At 41.0% G+C, this 14,385-nt stretch overlaps 1 protein-coding gene across 1 annotated transcript in view; it reads right to left on the bottom strand.

The window, feature by feature from the left end:
- The window catches only part of rbks (ribokinase), a 179,687-nt gene that overhangs the window by 71,925 nt on the left and 93,377 nt on the right, over window positions 1–14,385 (bottom strand). The gene's annotated exons all lie outside the window — the stretch shown is intronic.

Raw genomic sequence — 14,385 nt, 5'->3', positions numbered from 1 at the left:
TTGCCCTGGTGTACGTGGATGTCTGAAGGTCTCGGGAGAGAGGGTGTTAATAGGTATGGGATTGATGGAATTGCTCAGTGAACGGGCATAGACTTAATGCAGTGGTTCTTGACCTTTTATTTTTTCACTCACATGCCATGTTAAGTAAGCCCTTAATAACCACAGAGCACCTATGACATAGGATACTCAAGTTTCCTCCCACTATTCAAAATGTACTGAGGTTGTAGGTGAACCGGACAAGTACTTTACATTTTTTTTTTTTTTTTTTTTTTAATTTTTTATTTTTCACACCATAAATCACAATAGCCATGATATACACTTTTTCTTTTCCACACATTTACAGTGACTTTTTCTCCCTCCCCCCTCCCTCCTCCCAAGCCACCCCCCCATCCCTCCCCCCTCTCATCCATTTTAGTTATACAATCTAGGTTGCATTAATTCAGTTAGACAATGTTGTCATTCAACAAAAATACACCAGAAATTCTACTGAGTCCATTTTTTTCTTCTCTTCTCCTTCCATCAACTTAGGTAATGTTTGTTCCCGGTAGGTTTTCGCTATTGTATTTAATGTAAGGCTCCCATACTTGTTCGAATATTTCAATATTATTTCTTAAACTATATGTTATTTTTTCTAATGGAATACATTTATTCATTTCTATATACCATTGTTGTATTTTCAAATTATCTTCCAATTTCCAGGTTGACATAATACATTTTTTTGCTACAGCTAGGGCTATCTTAACAAATCTTTTTTGTGCATCCTCCAAGCCAATTCCAAATTCTTTATTTTTTATGTTACTTAGGAGAAAGATCTCTGGATTCTTTGGTATATTGTTTTCTGTTATTTTATTTAATATCTGATTGAGATCATCCCAAAATGTTTCTACTCTCTCACATGTCCAGATTGCATGAATTGTTGTTCCCCTTTCTTTTTTACATCGAAAACATCTATCAGATATTGTTGGGTCCCATTTATTTAACTTTTGCGGTGTAATGTATAGTCTGTGTAACCAATTATATTGTATCATACGCAGCCTCGTATTTATTGTATTTCTCATCGTTCCAGAGCATAACTTCTCCCATGTTTCCTTTTTTATCTTTATATTTAAGTACTTTACATTTAATGTAATTACTGGGATTCATTTCAGGAATGGCAGGTGAGCCCTGACCCGTGTCATGCTTCTCCTGTGTCATGTGGGAACTCAGGAAGATTGACAGAGTCCCTGAGGACTACGTGTGCAGGAGGTGTGTCCAGCTGCAGCTCCTCATAGACTACATAATGGCATTGGAGCTACACGTGGACTCACTCTGAAGCCTCTGGGATGCGGAGAATGTGGTGGATAGCACATTTAGTGAGTTGGTCAGACCGCATCTTAAGAGAGTAGAGAAAGATAGGGAATGAGCAACCAACAGCAAGAGCAGTAACAGGAAGGTAGTGAAGGAGTCCCCTGCAGTCATTACCCTCCAAAACAGATATATCACTTTGGATATCGTTGGGGGAGATGGCCCATCAGGAGAAGGCAGCAGTAGCTAGGATCATGGCACTGTGAATGGCTCTGCTGTGCAAGAGGGAGGGAAAAAGAGTGGTAGAGAATAGTTATAGGGGATTCTATAGAAAGGGGAAAAGACTTAATAAAATACATCCGTAATAGCTTTCTTGAGCAGCATGTTAAGGAACCAACAAGGGAGAATGCTATTTTATATCTAGTATTGTGCAATGAGATAGGTAAAATTAACGATCTCATAGTGAGACACCCTCTTGGAAAGAGTGATCATAGTATGACTGAATTTCTCATACAGATGGAGGGTTTAATAGTTAGATCTAAAACTAGTGTTTTATGCTTGATCGGGGAGACTACAACAGGATGAGGGAGGAATTGGTGTGCGTGGACTGGAAGCACAAGATAGTTGGCTGAACAATTGAGGAACAGTGGAAGACTTTCAAAGAGATTTTTCAGTGCTCAAATAAGAGAGGGAAAAGTCAGCATAAAATTAAAAGCTCATGTGTACAAAGTAGCAAAGAGTAGTGGGAAACTGAAGGATTGGGAAAACCTTAAAAGGCAACAAAGGACAATTAAATGAGAAATAAGGGAAGGGAAGAAGGATTATGAAGGTAAATTAGCACAAAATATAAAAACAGATAGCAAAATATTTTATAAACATATATAACTGAAGAGGGTGGCTAGAGTCAACAGATGAGAAAGGGAAATTGTTATTGAGTAATGAGGAAATGGCCAAGGCATTGAACAGATATTTTGTGTCAGTTTTCACAGTGGAGAACACTTCTAACATACCAGAATGGTGATAGGGATATGAAGGGAGGTGAGGGCCTCAAAAAAATAATTGTTACAAAGAGATAGTGATGAGCAAACTAATGGGACTGAAGGCAGACAAATCCCCTGGTCCTGATGGGATGCATCCCAGGCTACTGAGGGAAATGGCGGGAGTTATAGTCGACATGTTGGGATTCATTTACCAAAATTCTCTGATTCGAAGACAGCAAATGTCGCACCATTTTTTAAGAAGGGATGTTGACAGAAGACAGGTAACTATCGGCCAATTAGCTTAACGTCTATAGTCAGGAAAATGCTTGAGGCTGTCATTAAGGATGAAGAATAGCGAGACATTAGAAAGACGGGGTTCCATCAGGCAGATGCAACATGGATTCAGAAAGGGCAAGTCTTGTTTGACAAACTTGCTGGAGTTCTTTGAGGATATAATGGGTGTGGCAGATAGAGGGAAACAGGTTGATGTATATTTGGATTTCCAGAAGGTGTTTGATAAGATGCCACATAAGAGGCTTATCAATAAATTAGAAATGAATGGAGTCAGGGGAAGTATATTGGCATGGACTAAGGATTAGTTAACTGACAGAACGCCAAGTCAGGATAAATGGGTGCTTTTCTGATTGGCAGACAGTGGTAAGTGGGGGGCCGCAGGGGTCGGTGCTGGGCCTGCAGCTGTTCACCATTTACATCGATGATGTGGAAGAGGGGACAGAGTGTCATGTAGCCAAGTTTGTGGATGATATTAAATTGAGTGGAAAAGCAAAATGTACATAGGATGTAGAGTGGCTGCAGAAGGATATAGTTAAGTTAGGTGAGTGGGCAAAGGTCTGACAGATGGAGTACAACATTAGTAAATGCGAGGTCATCCACTTTGGCAGGAAAAATAGAAGAACAGATTATTATTTAAATGGTAAAAAACTGCAGCATGCTGTAGTGCAGAAGGACCTGGGAGTGCTTGTGCATGAATCGCAAAAATAATTGGTTGCAACAACAACAGGTTATTAAGAAGGCAAATGGAATGTTGGCCTTCATCACAGGGAGGTCATGCCGCAACGGTGCAAGGTACTGGTGAGGCTGCACCTGGAGGGTTGTGTGGAGTTTTGGTCTCTATACTTGAGGAAGGATATATTGGGCTTGGATGCAGTCCAGAGGAGGTTCACCAGGTTGATCTCGGAGATGAGGGGGTTGACTTATGAGGAGAGATTAAATCGCCTGAGATTATACTCACTCGAATTCAGAAGAATGAGAGATCTTATAGAAACATATAAAATGATGAAAGGGATAGATAAGATAGAGGTAATAAACTTGTTTTCACTGGTAGCTGAGACCAGAACTAGGGGTCACAGCCTCAAGATTCAGGGGAGTAGATTTAAGGCGGAGATGAGGAAAAACTTTTTCCCAGAGAAGTGAATCTGTGGAATTCTCTGCTAAGGGAAGCAGTTGATTGAGGCTACTTCTTTAAACATATTTAAGGTTCAGTTAGACAGATTTTTAAATAAAAAAAGAATTAAGGGTTATGGGGAAACGGCAGGTTGGTGGAGTTGAGTCAACAATCAGATCAGCCATGATCTTATTGAATGGTGGAGCAGGATCGATAGGCCGGAAGGCCGACTCCTGCTCCTATTTCTTATGTTCTTATATAGGCATACAGCATGGGCTCATGGGCCAGAAGGGCCTGTTACTGTACTGTATGTCTAAAAAAAAGAATTTGAGGAGGAAAAACAAACATTTAGCATTTCAGTTCAATGGCCATTCATCAAATGCTATCTGACTTGCTGAACATCTTCAAAATTTTCCGTTTTTATGTATATTTTACAGTGCTTCCAGGCATCTAGATCTATGGCTTGGAAAATCCAGTGCTTCTTTATTGCTTAAACAATTTCACATGAATAATTCTCCAATGCAATCGCTCTTCTTTACTCTGAATTTTGTTTATACGCAAATTAAGTCAGAAACTACAGAGAATCTCCTTCGACACTTGAAGTTTAACTGGCAAAGCAAAAGCTATTCTTGAGTCCAATATTTAACATTTATTGGGTGTCTTGAGCACCAAAAGGGAGTCTGTTATATATTGCTCAATTACTAAACTCTCAACCTATCATCAAGATTAGAAGTAAAACATGAAAATCGGGAAACACCGTGGTTGAAGTAAAAACACAATACTGGAGAAACTCAGCAGGTCAAAGTGTCCTTTATATAGCAAAGATAAAGATATGTAACTAATGTTTCAGGCTTGAGTCCTTAATCAAGGTATGTGAGTGGGAAGGGAAGGTTGAGAAACACTGCTCTCGACCCAACTGTTACTGAAATATTTTGCTTGAGAAAAATTATCATTGCCCTATTTCCTTTGGAGCACATCACAAGTCAATTAGGTACGATTAAAACAGTGGTTTTCAAACTTTTTCTTCCCACTCACATACCACTCTTACTAATCACAGAGCACCTATGGCATAGAGAATACTTAGTGGTATGTGAGTGGAAAGAAAAAGTTTGAAAACCAATGGAATAGAATATTTGAACCTCACTGCTCTTTCACTTTTACCCTCTCAAATTCTGCAGTTTATGTGTCCAGTAAGACCATCCAAAATCTTTCAAATTGTTTACAATGACATTTGGAATGTCTCCAAATTATAACTTGTTCTCTGCAATACGATAAGACACTGGAGTTCAATTTGGCCATTCTATCAAGCTGATTTACTATCCTTTTCAACTCCATTTTCCTGTCTTCTCTCCGTAAACCATGATTCCCTTCCTGATCAAGAACATATCAACCTTCGCTTTAAAAAATGACTTGGATTCCACAGCTGTCTGCTGCAATGAATTCCACAAATTCACCACCCGATGAGTAAATAAATTCTTCCTAATTTCTGTCTTTTTGTATTCTAAGGCTGCGCCTTCTCAATCCAGACTCTCCCAGCACAGGAAACATCCTCTCTACGTCCACTCTATCCAGGCCTTTCAGTATTCAATAGGTTTCAATGAGATTCCCCCCTCATTCTTCTAAACTCCAGTGAGTACAATCCCAGAGCCTTCAAATGCTCCTCATACGAAATCCCTTTCATTCTGGGGATCACACTTTCCAACCTCCTCTGGACCCTCTCCAATGCCAACACATCCTTCCTTAGATATGGAGCCAAAATTGCTCACAATGTTCCAAGTGTAATTTGACCAATGCCTTATAATGCCCACATCTCTGGTTGTACACTCTTCCTTTTGCCTTCATGAAAACTGACATTCAGGGAATCTTGCATGAGGACTCCCAAGTCCTGCTGCACCTCTGATTTCAGAACTCACTGTTCATTTACAAAATGATCTACGTCTTTATTCCTTCCACTAATGTCATGTGCCAACTGCACTCCTTCTACCATTTCCTTGCCCAATCTCCTAACCTGTCTAAATTCTTCTGCAGATTCAGTGATTCCACAACACTCCAATCTTTGCATCATCTGCAAATTTGACCACTAAGCTATCTAATCCATCCTCCAAATCACTGACATATAACATGATAAAAGTGGCCCCAGCACCAAGCCCTGTGGAACATCACATTGGATCACTGGCAGCCAACCAGAAAAGGTCCCTTTTATTCCCACTCTCTGCCTCCTGCTGGGCAGCCAATCTTCTATCTATGCCAGTACCTTTTCCATAAATGCTTAGCAGCCTTAGTTTTGAAAATCCAGGTAAACCACATCCACGGACTCTATCTGTCCTTCCTGTTATTTCCTCAAAGAATTCTAACAGTTTTGTTCGGCAAGATATCCCCTTCAGGAAACCATGCGCCTCCAAGTACACTGAAACCTCATCCTTAATAATAGGTTCTAACATCTTACCAACCACCAAAGTCAGGCTAACCAGCCTATAATTTCCTGTCTTTTGCCTCCCTTCTTTCCTAAAGAGCAAAATGACATTTGCACTTTTCCAGTCCTTCAGAACCATTCCAGAATCCAGCGATTCCCAAAAGATCACTACCAATGCCTCCACAATTTCTTCAGCTGCTTTTTTCAAAACCCCGGGGTGTAGGTCATCTGGTCCATTTGATTTATCCACCTTCAAACCTTTCAACTTCCCCAGCATCTTCCCATTGGCAATACCAACTGTACACACTTCTGCCACTTAACACTCTCAAACCTTTGGCTCACTGCTGGTGTCTTCAACATTGAAGACAAACACAAAATACTTAAATAGGTTTGCCATTTGAGTCCCTCCATTACTATCTTCCCAGTGTTGTTTTCCAGTGTTCTAATATCCATCCTCACCTCTCTTTACCTGATGAAATTTTTCACATCTTTTATGTTGCTGGCTAGCTTACCTTATTTTTCATCTGTTCTCTTCTTTTTGCTTTTTTAATGGCCTTCTGTTGGCTTTTAAAGCTTCCCAATCACCATGCCTCTCTTTTGCTTTTATGCTGTCTTTGACCTCACTTGTCAGCCATGGTTGCCTCGTCCTCCCTTTTGAAAACTTCTTCACCCTTGCGACGAATTTGTCCTGTGCCTTCCAAGTTAATCTCAGAAACTCCAGCCACTGCTGTTCTGCCTTCCTCTCTGCCATTTCCATGGTTGAAGCAGGGCCATAATTTGTTCTAAAAAGCCAATCCGAAGACTTTAGAAATTCTTGGGATCCAGCACCAACTTGATTTTCCCAATCAACATTCAAATTGAATTCCCATGACAAATGTATTGTTGCCCTTTTTGCTTGCCTTTTCTATCTCCCCTTGCAATTTGCACACCACACCCTGGTTACTGCTTGGAGACCTGGATGTAACTCCCATCATTGTCTTTTATACCCTTACAGTTTCTTACTTCCACTCTGTGGGATTCTATATCCACCAATCCAAACTCTCCTCTTTTCAAAGATTTGATTCTTTTTTTTTACTAACAGAACTATCCCACCCCTGCCTGTCCTTCCGATACACTTCGATGTTTAATTCTCAGTTGTGATCTTCTTTCAGACATGACACAGTGATGCCCACAACATTGTACCTGTCAATTTCCAGTTGCACTACAAGATCATCAACCTTATTTTTTATACTGCGGGCATTTAAATACAAAACCTTCAGTGCTGTATTCATCACCCTTTTCAATTTTGTTTCCAAACTTTTGTTTCCTAAGTACTACAAGTAAAATCTTATGTGATTTTGGACTATTGACTGTCTATCCCTCCGCACAATCTCACTACACAGAAAACGGTTTTGACAAAGAGGAGCAGAGTAAAAATTCAGAATCTCCACATTTTTTCCCCTTAAGCAGCATATCCACCTGAGATGACCGTTCGTCCAGAACTACGGTATTTTCTGAATTACCTTCTGATTCTTATTATGTAGTTTAAGCTTGAATTGCAATTGCATTCCCCAGCACGTTAAAAACTTCTGTACTGAGGAAATCACTATAAAATACTAACAGACAATTAATAACCTGACCACTAATATACCAGTCAAGGAGAAGAGCGAAGAAATATGGGTTGCAGCAAAATTATCACAATGTCAATCTTGCAAATCACTACCGATCTATATTTGTGGTTTATTAGATCAAAAGATGCCTTCATCTATAAAAGGTTTCAAATTAACTATATTTCAAATGAAACGTTGGGTCAAAGCCATACAGAGATGGGCCATGGAACGAACTATCACTGAAAAAAAATGAAAAGCAGAAAATAATGTCAAAGTAAACTACTGTATAAGGAACTTTTAAATTCAAAATGGTCTTTCACAGAAATAATTAATTATGTATATTTAAAGATGGCACTTCCACTTTGTTTTGAATTGTCAGCGCTGCAATTGACCTCATCACTCAATTAATACAATTCTTTCCCCTTTCAGATTACTGTAAAAATTGGGGAATCATCATCTTGGCCAGAATGATTACTTCACTACAAATATAGGTGCCTGCTCACAATTATGTACAGATAACAGGCCCAGAGAGGATTCCACCGTAACCGCCCGGCCGGCTATTGGGGATCTGGCATCTCTGGGCCTTGACTGGTCAAAATACCCACTGTTTGCAATGTAATTGGTTCCTGTAATTTGCTCTCCTGGAGCCAATTAGCAAAGGTGAAAATGCCACCTGAGGATTTAATTACTTCAAATTTTTTTTTAATGTGGTACTTGGTGTACCACTGCATTATGCAACAGAAAGGAGAATACACTCTTCCACTTTTTCTTTTAGGGACCAAATTTATGATTGAGAAATAGCCTTTCTATGCTCGCTTGAGAAATGTTAATGGGCTGACAACTCTTCAATTATTCAGCCTATCACTGAACAGGCAAGACAATACATGTGTGTTACTCAATCCCTTGCGACTTTCTATCTTTCAACACATCAGGCAATTCAGCACACTGTTTACCAATATATTAAACAACATATTTTATTTTTTATTATAAAACCCAACACCCAACCCCAACCAACCAATTTTCCCCTGCAACCGCTGCAACCGTGCCTGCCTGTCCCGCATCGGACTTGTCAGCCACAAACGAGCCTGCAGCTGACATGGACTTTTTACCCCCTCCATAAATCTTCGTCCGCGAAGCCAAGCCAAAGAAGATATATTTTAGTTGTTTACATTCAATATTCTACAATACAAGACTATGGCTTATCTGGTTTGATGTTAATATTCTGTGATATTCTCATTGTAGATCACTGAGGAAACATTGAGGACAAAAATCAAAAATTGATTCAGATTGTAGTGCCAGTAAATTTTCTGCAGGTGGAGAATATATCTCCGTGACATTAAATAGCTGTCACAAACAATGATGCACTTGCTTTTCTTTTGCCAAGGGTCTTAAATACTTCTGTCAGCTCATTAGATTCAGAGTCATTCAGTGGGCAAACAGGCACTTTGGCCCAACATGCCTACTCACACTACTCCCACCTGCCCACATTTGGTCCTTGATCTTCTAAACCCACCCCCATCTTTGTATCTATCCAATTTTTCCCCCCCAGAACATTGCAGTAGTGCTGTTGGGTATAAGCCCGCCTTCTCCTGGACATCATGACATCATGGCATGATGTCACCCTTCCATATATAACACTGTGTGTCAGTATCCATGTTAGTCGAATAGAAATAAAGAATGAGAAAGCATTACATCTCAGAGTCTTAATTATGTGAGTGCATACACAACAGTGTGACGAGGAATGAAATGAACCCTACACAAACTCCATGCACCAACCGTGAGAAGGAAAGCAACAGAAGAAAGGTAGAAAATGACCACCTAACAACCCCTACAAATTTCTGCCAAAAAATCAAGGTGAAAGGGTGCCAAGATGGTGGAGGTAAAGTCGGGGAATTCAACAAAGTAGAAGAAAGTTGGTATAACTACGTAGAACGGTTTAACCAATGCTACAGAGCCCACAAACGTGCCCTCTTCCTCAGTATAATGGGCAGCAAAACATTCAACCTCCTTAAGACCTTGCTGTCCTCGGAGGATCCAGGGACGAAGACATTCAATGCATTATGCACAGCTCCAAGGAACCATTTAAGCCCCAAACCACCAGTTATGGCAAAAAAGCAACGAGTCTATGAAAGGAGACAAGGACCAGGAGAAACAGTAAGTGAATACCAGGCATTGATGCGCAAACTGGCAGAACACTGTCATTTCAAACAATTTCTAAATCAGGCACTATGAGACAGATTAGTGATGGGGCTGGCAAATCGCCAAGCAAGGCAAAAATTATTAGCAATGGATGAAAATGTTACATTACAGATTATATACAGGAATGACTACAGGTCTGAAATGGCAGGTAAAAACTTGGATGTGGGTCAATCAGACCTACTGGTCAGGAGGTCTTCCCGCCAACAATGCTTTCGTTGTAGGAAATACAACCACTGACCAGAAAACTATTTCTTCAAATAATTCTGAATGCAACCATAACTGGCCTTTGTAAATCATAGCATAGAATTTACGAGCTGGGGGGGTGATGTTGAGACTGTTTAAGGCATTGGTGAGGCCAAGTTTAGAGTTCTCGTCTCCAAATTATAGGAAGGGTATAACTAAGGTGGAGAGGGTGCAAAGAAGGTTTACAAAAATGTTGCCTGGGTTGCAGTGTCTAGAATACGGAGAAAGATTGAGTAGACTGGGTCTTTATTCATTGGAGCGTAGAAGGTTGAGAGGGGATTTGATAGAGGTATTTAAAATTATGAAGGGGATAGATAGAGTAGATGTGAATAGGCTCTTCCCCCTAAGGGTAGGGGAGATTGGAACAATGGGTCATGTTAAGGGTTAGGGGGCAAAACTTCAGGAGTAATATAAGAGGATGCTTCTTCACTCAGAGAGTGGTGGCTGAGTGGAATGACCTTCTGGAAGAGGTGGTTGCAGCAGGGTCTGTCATTTAAGAGGAGGTTGGATGAGTACATGGATGTGAGGGGATTGGAGGGTTATGGGCAAAGGAGTGGATAGGTGAAACTAGTGGAGTTTCACGTAAAACGGTGCGGACTAGAAGGGCTGCCTGTTTCCGTACTATAAATTGTTATATGAAACAGAAGAACATATCAAAGCTAAATGTCTGCTTCTAAAGCGCAGGTGGTCTGCAAATAAACAGGCAGCTAAAGACAAAATAATTACAGAGAGAGGCAACGATGATGATAAGAGCCCAACGGCTGCCCTTCAAGCTCCTGAAATTTCAACTCCTGAGATATTACACATTCAAGGAATAAATGGTTGAAACACAGTAATCTTTATACAGCTAAAAGTAAACAGACATCCCTTGAAGACGGAGTTAGACACAGGGGCAGAGGTGTCCCTAATGCCATTACATGTAAAGGAACGCTTGCTACCACGCCTCCTGGTAAAAACAACTGAAATAACTCTAAGATCTGTTACAGGAGACAGAATCAAAGTGTTTGGAAAATGTACGGACCAAGTACAATGCAAACAACAGCAACCAAAAACACTCTCTCTCTACATCGTAGATACCCAGGGACCAGCACTCTTTGGAAGAAATTGGCTGCAACACATTCTGCTAGACTGGCTGGAAATCGATTCAATACTAAATGTAAACCACATGGACACCTCCCAGCCAGAACTCGACCAAATCCTCAACAACCACGCAGTGGTTTTCCAACAAAAATTGGGGAAAATCAAAGGTGTTCAAACCAAACTGCAATTAAAAGATAATTCAGAACCAAAATTCTTCAAAGCCAGAAGAGTCGCATTTGCTATGAAGGGGGAAAATGGAGAGTAAAACATGAAGGCATATTAGAACCAATACAATACAGCGATTGGGCAGCGCCCATCGGACCCGTATGAAAAGCAAACAGTGAAATTCCCATTTGCGGTGATTACAAAATCACCATCAATCCATCTCTTAAAATACCCAAACACCCAATGCCCAAGGCAGAAGAATTGTTCCAAGCACTAAACGTAGGGCAAAAATTCACAAAACTAGATTTGTCACAAGCATATGAACAGATAGAATTGGACAAAAAAAATTAAGGGAATATGTGACAATGAATACCCACCTATTCACCTACACACGGGCCTTACGGAACATCAGCAGCTCCTGTGATTTTTCAAGCAACAATGGATAAATTTCTACTTGGACTCTCAGTTGGGTGTTTCCTCGATGATGTCATCATCACGGGTCGAAACGACAGTGAACACTTATAAAACCTTGAAAAGGTTTTAACCAGACTACAACAGGCTAAGAAAGGACAAATGTGTCTTCGTGTGTCATATCTTGGGTTTACAATTGACAACGAGGTGGGGGGTGAATGAATCCAGCAGGAACAGAAGCCCCATACCCAACCAACAAATCAGAATTACAGTCCTTCCTAGGACTTGTTAATCACTACCAAAAACATATCCCTAATATGTCTACACTATGCAGCCCTCTGAACCAATTACTCAAGATCAAACATGGTATTGGGACACAGAAACTAAAAACACAGTCGATCAACTAAAGGAAATACTGACGTCAACAAATAAGGTGCTGATCGACTATGACCCTAGTAAAGAAGTTACACCAGCCGTGGATGCCTCACCAGAGGGACGAGGAGCGGTACTATCCCAAATCATAGAAAAAGGTGAGCAACCAGTAGCGTATGCTTTGCAAACATTAACCACAAGCGAACGCAATTACGCCCAACTAGAAAAAGGATTGGCGATAATTTTTGGTATAAAAAAATTCCACCAATATCTTTATGGAAAAAAAAATCACCCTGATCACAGACCCTCTTAGTTTAATCTTGGGGCCACACAAAGATATAGCAGTATTAGCTGCGGCCAGAATTCAAAGATGGGCCATGCTACTAGCAGCTTATAATTATGATATAAAACATAAACCAGGAACACTCAACAGCCATGCAGATGCCTTATCACGCATCCTGCTACCTGAGACCGAGCAACAAGAAGAAATTATTAAATGGACAGTAGCCAAGAACTGGCCATATCAGTCCAGATGATTGGAAAGGAAACCCAAAAAGAAGCAACATTAAGCAAGATGCTATACTTCACCCTTAATGAGTGGCCCTAATCTGAAGTCATCCCAGAAGATCTAAAACCTTACCACACATGCCGCCATGAACTATCCGTCAAAGAAGGATGTTTACTATGGGGTACCCGTACAATTACTCCAGCCAAATGGCAAACTACCATGTTATCAGAACTGCACCACAACCATCCGGGAATGGTACGAATGAAGGCACTGGCCTGGATGCATGTCTGGTGGGCCTCCATGGACAGAGGCATTGAAACAACTATAAGAGAATGGAAAGAATGCAGCCAAAAATGCCGCAAGCTGAAGCTAACCCATGGAAATGGCATCCAAACCCTGGAATTGGATTCATGTAGAATTCGCTGGACCATTCATGGGTGAGACTTTCCTAATAGCTGTGGATGCCCACTCCAAATGGCCAGTAGGTTCACAGCTGAAAAATACCAAAGCAGATCCCACGATTGACTGTCTTCGAGCTGTCCTTGCCACTTACGGATTGCCTCATGAATTAGTTATAGACAATGGGCCTCAATTTACATCAGAACATTTTAAAAAATTTTTGCATGACAACAATATCAGACATATTTTGTCCGCACCCTTTCACCCAAGTACTAATGGGGAGGCAGAACGTTTTGTTCAAACATTCAAAAAAGCAATGAAAATCATGAAACTTCTAAATACCTCCTGGACCCACAAAATCGCAGATCTCCTATTGGGATACAGAAATATGCCGCATTCTACTACAAAACGCACTCCAGCAGAACTAATGTTTGGCCGCAACCTGTGGACCAGACTGTCCACAGTTCATCCAAATCTTGGTCTCCAATTGCAAAAAAACAGTACTGCCACAGACTTTGCTTAGAATATTGAAAGTGGGCGAGAGAGTTCTGGTACAAGATTATAACAGATTATAGTAGGAGTAATCTTACAAAAATTGGGCCCCCGCTCATACTCTGTTCTAATGGGGGACAGATTGTGGAAACGACACATTGACTAATTACGAGCATTAACTGACACTAAGGTCCATGAACTGCATCATGAACTGGAGGAGGTGGAACCAGACCCTCAGGCCGGGTGGTGGGGGTCAGAGCCGGTCGCAGAACCAAGCAGTCCAGGGAGGAGTCCAGTAAATGAGACACACAGCCAGGAGGGCAGTGAAGACAGGAAGTAATCACCGAAGGTCAGCGAAGGCGGGCAGTGCCCACCGACTTGACCGCCGACCTGACTATCTACAGGTCCCGAGGAAAGACTGGCACCACAAACCATGCTAAGGTGGTCCAAAAGAGAAAGAAGTTCACCTGAATGCTTTAAGGACTACGTGCCCTGATTATTATTAAATACTTTCCCTTTTATAATTATAATTACTCATGAGATGTACTTTAATTCTTATTTGTAGTCCTAGGCCTGATGTAATCTTATTAGTTCGAAGGAGCCCAGTCAGCATTTACTGCCCCAGGGGTGGGAGGGGGGGGAAAGGAAGAGTGTTGGGCATAAGCCCGCTTTCTGCTGGACACCATGATGCCCATGTCATGATGTCACCCATCCATATATAACCCTGTGTGTCAGTAGCCAGGTTAGACTAATAGAAGTAAAGGATGAGAAAGCATCATGTTTCTGAGTCTTAATTGTGTGAGTGCATACGCAACAAGCACCTACCTCAACCACCTCCTACAGCA

This window comes from Narcine bancroftii, chromosome 6 (assembly GCF_036971445.1).
Source record: "Narcine bancroftii isolate sNarBan1 chromosome 6, sNarBan1.hap1, whole genome shotgun sequence".
Lineage (NCBI taxonomy): Eukaryota > Metazoa > Chordata > Chondrichthyes > Torpediniformes > Narcinidae > Narcine > Narcine bancroftii.
Note: the sequence above shows the minus strand (reverse complement) of the source record. Positions and strands in the feature narration are given on the sequence as shown.